This window comes from Phoenix dactylifera, chromosome 16 (genome assembly GCF_009389715.1).
Source record: "Phoenix dactylifera cultivar Barhee BC4 chromosome 16, palm_55x_up_171113_PBpolish2nd_filt_p, whole genome shotgun sequence".
In the NCBI taxonomy this organism is placed as follows: domain Eukaryota; kingdom Viridiplantae; phylum Streptophyta; class Magnoliopsida; order Arecales; family Arecaceae; genus Phoenix; species Phoenix dactylifera.
This window is the reverse complement of record NC_052407.1, coordinates 3129796-3140686: the sequence shown is the minus strand read 5'-3', so window position 1 is coordinate 3140686 and position 10891 is coordinate 3129796.

Here is a 10891-nt window from a genome sequence, read left to right as displayed (position 1 = left end):
AAGATTCGTGCCGAACGTGTGGATCTTTACAATGAAAAAAATAAAATGAAGACGAGCATGATTTGTCGAATGAAGTGGATGCTAACAGTCTAAAAAAAATTGGCTAAAATTTTGAGATATTTTGCTCTCATATCTAGATTGAAAAGGATGCATGCATCAACAAAGACGGCTTTCTTGATGAGATAGCATGTGAAGGCCGTACAAGGGATGGAATGTTAAAACATCCAGCAGATAGTTTAACATGGAAAGCATTTGATGATAGGCATCATGAATTTGCTTCTGATGTTCGTAGTGTTAGGCTGGGTTTGGCTACTTTAAGGTAGTATTATTTTGATGTGATTGGATGGATATAAACTCATTTAGAGGTTTGAGGCAAGATATAAATGGTTTCATACTAGTAAATTTTTCAAGGTTGATATATACTGGTGTGCTATTGAAAGATGACCCATTTATTTTTTCATCTCAAGTTCAACGAGTGTTCTTTGTGCAAGACTCAAAAGATAAAGATTGGTCTGTTGTTATTAAGACTAAACCTAGGAACTTGTATGATATGGAAAAAGGGTTAGAAGAGGAGGATGGTGAGACTTATACTCAGTGTATGCCTGTTAATGTTGCGCCAATTGATGAACTGACACTACACAAAAAAAGAAAATTTTCGACTCTTATTTACCGACGCTTATTCCAAGCATCGGTAAAAATTTTTCCCCGCCAACATTTGCCGACGCTTTTTAAAAGCGTCGGCTAACGACGACGCTTAAAAGCGTCGTCGAAGTTAATATGTAATTGACGACACTTTTAACGACACTATTTAGCGTTGTTAAATAACGACGCTTTTAAGCGTCGTCGGAAGCCAAAAAACCATCTCATTTTAGTCCCACATCGGTGGATCTGAAAAAGAAAGAGCTGTTTATATAGCCAAACCCAACCACTCCGCACGGATGGAATGATGATACCGATCGGGGAGGTTGTTTGTATTTCTCTTTGTGCTCCATCAGAACTACGGTTCCGGTTGTTTGTACTCCATCAACATTAGTGATGGAAGAGAATATGCAGACCGCAAATAGTATTTTTTTTGGCTAAAAAAGCAGTAATGACACGCCGTAAAGCATCGATAGATCCTCTCTTCCAGCGACGCTTTGGAAAAGCGTCGGCAAAAGTTTTTTCCACTCTTGAATAGATGACGCTTTTACAACGCTTTTAGAAGCGTTAGAAGATATTTTAGCAATGCTTTTTAGCGTCGGGATAGGCTCCAAAAAGCGTCGAGAATACTATATTATCCTGTAGTGTGAATTCTACTAGTTTGGTTAGGATGGATGTTGAATGAGACAATATAGTTTTTTAATGGTAAGAAAAACATTACTTCTATACATTAAATTAATTAGCAATTCTTAATTCTATACTTTTATTATTAAAGTAATATTGATTCCTTTTTGTGCATACTAGGTGTTGTGGTTCAAATTTGACCCGAGGGTGACCACGCCGGAGGAGTTGAGGGAGCCACCAAGGCGTCAAGGAAGAGGGCAAGGTCCGCCACCGCATGCCGGAGTACCTGCACAAAGCCTCACTAGTGTTTTCCAGTGAGGGCCCTCCTTCGATCAAGTTAGGGAGGTGTATATTTGATTTTTCTATAAAAAGGGGTCCCCTTGGTATTATCTGACGGAGCTATTTATAATCTCAGTGGAGAGGCCCAGATGGTGGAGGCATTGTCCGCCTTCATCATGAGGGAGAATGGCTCTGAGCCAGATGGCGCGCAACTAGAGCTGGCCGACGGCGTGCAGTGCCCCCCATTCCTGAGAACGGTAAGGCGTTGACAGACGTAGCAGAATATGGCTGGAGTAGTCATGGAACTGTCCTTTGACTGTCGTGGGCTAGCTAGTGAAGCGTGGCGTAGTGGCATTGCAACGTACGGCCACGTAGGAGGGTGTGGGCGCGCACATGGGTGCATCCGTTGGCGAGGCCAAGCATACCGAGAGATCGCATCACGCTTTCGATGGGGTCGGCTTAACAGATAGTGTGGTTAGCCCAGCACCTCGGATTCCGAGGTGCGCCAGGTGGGGTGCCCCGAGCTCAAGGGTCGGGGCATGTTACTGAAGAGGACGTCCTGGACTTAGTCGGGCGAGTTGGCAGGTACAGGAGGTTGGGGGGGTTTTGGCGGAGTCCGAGGTCGAGCCGATTCTAGGCCGGACCGAGGACACGTCTGGTCGGTGTTAGTGCTTATTGGGCCGAAACTGGGTGGCCCTTTTGTTGTGGGCTGGATGATCTATTTCGCCCCCCCATCATTTGCCCCCCGACTTCTGAGGTTGAGTTGCTCTTCAGCTCGGGCGAAGGGAGTAATCGAACTGTTGATCGTCCTTCATATCAGCCGAGCACCCATAAAGATACGTGCACCGAGCTGGATATGCACATCTTATCAAGGATCGATTGCTTTTTGTTGCCCAGATAGACAACCCAAGAGGGGGGGTGAATTGGGTTTTTAAAATAATTTGCAACTAAAATATTTGTAGAAGACTAATTAAGACTTTAGCAAGATGATTAGTTAGTTGCTATGTGCTGTGAGTGAGATGAGAGTAAGAGAAAGGAACAAACAATCACAAACACAAGGTTTTGTATAGTGGTTCGGAGCTAACCCTTGCTCCTACGTCCACTCCCCAAGTCTCACTTGGGAATTCACTATAACCCCCTGGATTACAGTCGGTTGTTTTACAAGCTCACAACTAAACTTGTTGTTTTACGAGCTCACAACGAACTCGGTCGGTTTTCCCTGGCTCACCGACTAGAACCACCCCGATCGTTTTCTCGGGATCACAATCGAACCCTTACACGTTGGTTTTAACCTAGGCTCACCAACCAACCTCTACACCCTTGATTCAATCCTCCGATTGAACCAAGCTAAGACAATATGCTAATAATGAGGACAAACAGAAAAACAGAGCTTCACAAAAGCAAATATACAGCAATATTAATAAAAGCAAAGTTAAGAGCCCTCAAACGCGTTTAAGTTGGAGAAGAGAAAGGGCTTCTTGAACTTCGGGTCTCCTCTTGAAATTCTGGATGACTTGAAGGCATGAGGAGATCTCTTTCAATGTTGGGAAGATGTGGTTGGAAGGAGTTAATGGCGCTCTTCCCTTTTTTCGTTGAAAAACCACTTGCAGAGAATGAATGCTTGATCTTTTTGAATGGAATGGTAGTTCTCGGCCTTGCTACAGTCCTCTGTGGCTATTTAACCCATCCTCCACGGAAACTAGCCGTTAGACACCTTTTTCTGCCCGTTCTGCACACTCTGCACAACCTGACAATATGTCCGTTGGGGGTCGGAGTCGACTCGCGCGATCTGGAGTCGACTCGGCTGTAGCGGGAGTCGACTCATGCTTTTCTGGAGTCGGCTCGGCAACTGTTCCGGATTTGAATTAAAGTGACCTCCTCGACTGGGAGTCGACTCGACTTAACCTGGAGTTGACTCGCCAACTTCTGGAGCTGACTTGGCATTCTCGGAGTCGGCTCATCCCATGAAGTCCATGGAGCTAATTTTCAACTTGGCCCACTCGAGTCGACTCGACAGTCCTGGGAGTCGACTCGGCGCTCAGAGCCCGAACTCCCGATCTTCTGTCATTCGCCTTGTCCAGTCTCAACACAAAATACATATGAGAACTGGATAAATCCTAGGCACTAATCAAGGTGCTAACATTAGCCTAGGGGGTATCTAATGGCTGTGATCTAGTCCTCATCCTCCTAGCATAAGTAGCGAGGAGAGGTCGAGCCTGATATGACTGAGTCTGGCGTGGACCTCGCTGAGCTGGATGACTCTATGCCGATACCTCTGACTCAGCTGCTCGGGGCACAGATGGACCATGAGCCTCTCTCTCTCCGTAATGCTCCTACCTGCTCTCTGAGATCGCTAATCTCAGCAGTCATGCTATCCATCTTGCTCCATATTCCATCAGAGAGAGTCCTCACCTGAGCTGATACAAGCTCAGTCATCCTACTCCAAAACTCCTCTGTACATCCCGTAGGTGTGGATGACGAAGGTCCAGCCTCTAAAGGTGCCGTAGGATGATCCGCAGGCTCCTCATCCTCAGGGATGGGGTCTCCAATCTCTGGTGCATCACCCTCTGGTGCATCACCCTCTGGTGCATGTATCCCAGCTCCTGCACGCACCTACTGCCCGTTCACCTTCTCATAACCCATGCAAATAAGGGATCGTGCAGTGTACGTGTCAGTAAATAGTAGATGCCTGGAGATCTCTCCCTCTACTGATATGTCATGCTGTCAGAAGACCAGGGTGAGTATCATACCATAGGGCAAGGAGACTCTCGAATTGCATATTGCCTTTCTCATTTGTCTGATCATCATAGCTGGGAGGTTCAGGGGAATGCCCTGAATAACATGCTCCATAACAACCAGATCTCGCTCAGATATGAGATCAAATCTCCCACTCTTCGGAAACAGTATCCGACCTATGAAGTTATGTAATAACCTCATCTCAGCTGATAGAGAGCTAGCTACTAGATTTTCTGAATAATCAAAATCCTCTCTCTCAAAAATCAGCTATAGAGCTCTCAACTTGCTCTCTGGTTTTTCCGGTGTAGCTCCTTCGCAGGGGAGATGAAGCAACTCACTCAAGCTTTCTTCTGAAACCCTAACCCTTACTCCTCGGACTTCAGATATAAGCCCTCCCATTCCAACTTTCAGGAAGGCATAGAACTCACGAACCAACCCAGGGTAAATCACCACATCTAGGGAGCAAAGATACTCCCATTCTTGCCTTCGGATCCAATCACCCAACCGGAACCCTTCTTGATCCAAAAACTCGGAGTGGATCCTTCTTCCCGTGGTAATCGGTCTTCCCGCATATTTTGCAAGTTGGACTGAAGGGGAGGGAGGAGGAGGAGGCTCTACACGTGTCTCACCTTGTGGAGGCACTGTAGAAGACTCTGTAGCATTTCTATCAATACGGGTTGTCCGTAAAACTCTCTCGGATCGCTTAGCCACGGCTCACTTGGGTTCTATTCCTTCAAGATCTTGATCTAACAGCTTGGGGAAGCTTCCTTATACTATTTGGAGATGATTGGAAGAGATTTGAGAGTGGAAAATAGAATTTTTGGAAGATGAAACAGTGCCCTAGAATGCTCACAGATCCCCCTTTTAAAAGTGGGGTCCCGTCGTTGGGTCGACCCCAGATTTTTCTTGGGTCGACTCAACGTTGGGTCGACCCCATTCTGGCTTGGGTCGACCCTAGTTCAGAAATTTTTCTTTCTCTTCCTTTTTCCTTTTTTTTAAAAAAAATTCTTCCTTTCCTCCAAACCTTACAAATTCTTACTTGGACAATGATACATTAGTAAAGAATCTATAGATGACTAGTTTGACTAATGTTTCGTGGGTTTTTCGAAATGGGAGGAGAGTATCATGAGACAACTTGCTCCTTTTTATATCTCCTTAATCAAAAGGATCACATATGCCTAATTCCCTCCTAAGCATACAGAATCTATCTTCACTTAAAGATTTTGTGAATATGTCAGTTAATTGTTTTTCAGTACAAACATGCTCAATACATATGTTCCCATTTTGCACATGATCTCTAATGAAATGATATCTTATTTTAATATGTTTGGCTTTAGAGTGCTGAACTGGATTCTTGGTAAGGTTAATGGCACTAGTGTTATCACACTTAATAGGAATGTTATCTAGTTTAATTCCATAGTCCTCTAGTTGTTGCTTGAGCCAAAGTACTTGAGCACAGCAACTGCGGCAGCTATATATTCGGCTTCAGCTGTTGATTATGCTACTGAATTCTGCTTTTTGCTAAACCAAGATACTAAGTTATTTCCTAAAAAATGATATGTTCCACTAGTGCTCTTTCTATCTAATTTGCAACCAGCAAAATCTGCATCAGAGTATGCAAGCAAATCTAGACAGGAGTCTCTTGAGTACCATAATCCTATGTTTGTAGTTCCTCTCAAATATCTAAGGATTTTTTTAACAGCACTTAGATGTGACTCCTTAGGATCTGATTGGTATCTTGCACAAATTCCCACACTAAACACTATGTCTGGCCTACTAGCAGTAAGGTAAAGCAAGGATCCAATTAAGCCTCTATAAAGCTTCATATCTATACTTTTTTCTTTTTCATCTTTGTCTAGTTTATTAGTGGGATTCATTGGGGTGCCTATTTTCTTGTGATTTTCATTCCCAAACTTCTTTAATATTTTCTTTGTGTATTTAGTTTGATGAATGAAGATACCTTTCTTAGTTTGCTTGATTTATAATCCGAGAAAGAAGTTTAGTTCTTCCATCATACTCATCTTGAATTCTCCTTGCATTAAATTAGCAAACTCTCTGTAAATATTATCATTTGTGGCACCAAAGATTATGTCATCTACATATATTTGTACCACTAGCAGATTTTTGTCTTTTTTTTTGAGATAAAGTGTTTTATCTACATTTTCTCTACTGAAATTATTATTCAGTAGAAATTTGCTTAGTCGATCATACCAAGCCTTAGGTGCTTGTTTTAATCCATATAATGCCTTATGTAATTTAAAAACATGATTTGGCAATTCATGATTCTCAAAACTAGGAGGTTGTTCTACATATACTTCTTTCTCTATAAAATCGTTTAAGAAGGTACTTTTCACATCCATTTGATACAATTTGAAATCTATGAAACATGCAAAAGCTAGAAGTAATCTAATAGCTTCTAATCTAGCCACGGGAGCAAATGTTTCCTCAAAATCTATCCCTTCTTCTTGATTGTATCCCTTAGCCACAAGTCTAGCTTTTTTCTTATAACTACCCCATTTTCATCTAATTTATTTCTAAAGATCCATTTTGTTCCAATTACAGAGTTATGCTTTGGTCTCTCAGTTAATGTCCATACATTACTTCTTTTGAACTGATTTAATTCTTCTTGCATAGCATTTATCCAATTGGTGTCTTTTTCAGCTTCTTCATAAGTCTTAGGTTCTAATTGTGAAACAAAAGCAAGATAATCATTTAAATTTCTAAGAGAGAATCGAGTTCTTACCCCTTGAGATGGATCACCAATAATTAAGTCTTTGGGGTGTCCATGTGCATACCTCCATTCCTTTGGCAAATCTTGAGATTGTGGTGGCATGCAATCATTTTCTTTATCTTGATTTGGCACGTCATCAAGATTCAATTTTTCAAAGTCAATAATTCCTGCATCATTATCAAGAATATTTTCTCTCCTAGGAGAGTCACTATCAGACTCATCAAAAATGATATTAACTGACTCTTCAACTACAAGAGTTCTTTTATTGAACACTCTGTATGCCCTGCTAGATGTAGAGTATCCTAAGAAGATACATTCATCTGACTTGGCATCAAATTTACTTAGATCCTCCTTGCCATTGTTTAAAATGAAACATCTACATCCAAATACTCTAAGATATTTAGCAGTTGGTTTCTTATTCTTCCAAAGTTTATAAGGAGTTTTCTTGGTTATTGGTCGTATTAAAATCCGATTTAAAATATGGCAAGCGGTACTTATAACTTCAGCCCAAAAGTACTTTGGAAGATTTGACTCGCACAACATTGTGCGTGTATTTCTGGCAAGGTTCTATTTTTCCTTTCAACAACCCCATTTTGTTGAGGCGTTCTAGGTGCTAAAAATTGATGTGAGATACTATTTTCATTACAAAATTCTTCAAAGTATTGATTTTCAAATTCAGTTCCATGATCACTTCAAATTGCTATTAAGGTGAGCTTCTTTTCATTTATGATATTTTTATAATATTTAAAGAATGTTGAACATGCTTCATTCTTATGTGCAAGAAATGAAACCCATGTATACCTTGAAAAATCATCTACTATAACTAGTCCATACTTCTTCCCTCCTAGACTCGCGGTTCTAATGGGTCCAAATAGATCCATATGTATGAGTTCAAAGGGCCTAGTGGTTGATACTATATTCTTCGATTTGAAGGATGATTTTGTTTGCTTTCCTAATGAGCATGGTCCACAGATTTTGTCCTTTTCAAAGGTCAATTTTGGCACATCTTTTATTAATTTCTTTTTGACTAGTTTTGATATTAAGTCCATACTCGCATGTCCTAGTCTACGATGCCAAAGCCAACTTGTTTCATTTTTCTTTTCTTTATTAGTAATTAAACATAATCCATTTTTCTTGCCTAATTCATGAAGATCTACCATGTAAATATTTCTTTGCCTTTGTCCTATAAGTACAATGCTATTATCTTTAGGATTTGTGATTATGCATACTGAGGCTTCAAATGTGACTTTAAAACCTTTATCACAAAATTGACTTATGCTAAGTAGGTTATGTTTCAAACCATTAACTAATAAGACATTTTCTATAAAGGTAGATGGAGTAATAAAAATTTTACCCTTTCCAATGATATATCCTTTTCCATTATTTCCATAGGTTACTACTCCACCCTTCTTAGATTCCAAGATGACAAATTGTTCTACGTCACCTGTCATGTGTCTTGAACAGCCGCTATCTAGATACCATTGTTTATCCACCTTATTAACTGCAAGATACCCCTGCAATCAAGATCAAGAATAAGCTTTAGGTACCCAAACTATGTTGGGTCCTTTAGGGTTAGTACTTGATGTTCCTTTTGGAATCCAAACTTTCTTGAATTTAAGCTTATGATTATTACTCAATTTGTTGTTGCTAGACTTTCTATAGTTACATTCATATGCTTTATGTCCTAATTTATTGCAGCAATGACAAGTTATATTTTTATTTTTGGCTTTCACAAATATGTTCTTTAAGTATTTTTGTTTCCTATTTGTTTTATAACCTAATCCAGCTTTATCATATACAACTTTTTGACTATCAAGAATCATATTTAATTTGATTGAGCTAAGTGTAAACTTGTCTACTAAGGATTTGTATTTTTCAGCATCTTCTTTTAACTTGACATTTTCAGCAATTAGATTTTCGGTTTTATTTGTGAATCTCCTACTTAATGTTTCATAGTTATTAGATAGTTTCAGCTTATCTTTGATAAGAGACTGATTTTCATCTTTTAGAACTTTATTTTTATTAATTAGTTTTTTGTGTTCCTCCATGAGTTCTAAAAATGCATCATGTAATTCTTCAACAGTAAAATCACATTCAAGTTCAGAATCTACCTCATCGTCATTAGCCATATGGCAGATTTGGGCCGTCTCTTGTTGATCTTCCTCTGCCGAACTTGACGTCTCACTTTCACTCCATTCAGCCATGAAGTTCTTCTTCTTAAGTTTTTTTGCCATCCACTTTAATTCCAGACAATCTATCTTGAAATGCCCGGGCTTGTTACACTCATAACAAATTGGTGTTTTCTTTTTCTTTTCTTTGTCCTTACCATTTTCTTTGCTTGAGCTACCTTTCAAGAAGGGCTTCTTTTTATGAAATTTCTTCTTTCCTCTCATAAATTTTCTGAATTTTCTTCCAAGCATAGCCATTCCTTCTTCATCAAATTCCTCCTCATCATCAGATTCTTCCGATTCAGTTTCGTGTTTTGGAGTGGTAGTCTTTAATACAATGGTCTTTTTTCTCCTGACCTCATCTTCTGAATTTTGCCTCATGGTCAACTCATGGGTCATGAGTGATCCTAGAAGTTCCTCCAATTGCAGTGTATTGAGGTCCTTTGCTTCCTGAATTGCTGTTACCTTGGCCTTCCAAACTCTTGGTAGAGACCTGAGAATTTTTTGCACCAATTCAGAGTTAGTATAAGACTTTTCTAAACTCTTTAGCTCATTTATGATTTTCGTGAAACGAGTAAACATTTCAGTTATGGACTCAGTGGATTTCATTGTAAACAATTCATACTTATGTAGTAATATGTTTATTTTTGACTCCTTAACTTGATTAGTTCCTTCATGTGTGACCTCTAGTTTATCCCAAATTTCTTTTGCGGAGATGCATGTAGATATTCTATTGAATTCACTTACATCTAGTGAACAGTAAAGCATATTAATTGCTTTAGCATTTAGTTGTGCTAGTCTTCTATCACTCTCATTCCAATCCATTTCTGGTTTGGGAATGATTGTGCCCTCTATACTAATTGTGGGTGTGTGAGGTCCTCTAGTTATAATATACCACAATTCATAGTCTAGAGCTTGAATGAATATCCTCATCCTAGCTTTTCAGTATGTGTAATTAGTGCCATTAAATAGAGGAGGTCTATTTGTGGATTGACCCTCACTCATAGAATATCCTACTTGGGTTGTCATGATCTTTGTCTCTTAATTGTGAGATCAACAAAATACTATGTGAGCACCTTGCTCTGATACCACTTGTTGCTCAAGGTGACAAGCCAAGAGGGGGAGGGTGAATTGGTTTTTCTAAATTTTTGCTATCTTCTTTAGTCAATTGATGAGTGAGTGAAATTAAACTAAGGTGTTACATCACGTACTAAACTTAATAGTATATCACTTCTACGAATGGCTCGTCATGCTGCATCTCTTCCGAGACCAGGGCCTTTTATCATAACTTCTGCCCGTTGCATACCCTGATCAACTACTGTACGAATAGCATTTACCGCTGCGGCTTGAGCAGCATAGGGTGTACCTCTTCTTGTGCCTTTGAATCCAGAAGTACCCGCGGAGGCCCAAGAAACCACCCGACACAAGAAGTATAGTGGTTCGGTGCTCTCCTAAGCACCTATGTCCACTCCCCAAGCGACCCCTTGGAAATTCACTATAATCCCACGGATTACAGTTGGATTGTTTTCCGGGCTCACAATCCAAAACCTTTACACTTTGATTTTCCGGGATCACCAAGAACCTATGTTGGTTTTACGGGCTCACCAACGAACCTTCACAATTGGTTTTATGGGTTCATCAATAAACCTACACCGTTGATTTTGCGGGCTCACCAACAAACCTTTACAAGGTAATTAACAAAAGAAAGAAGAAA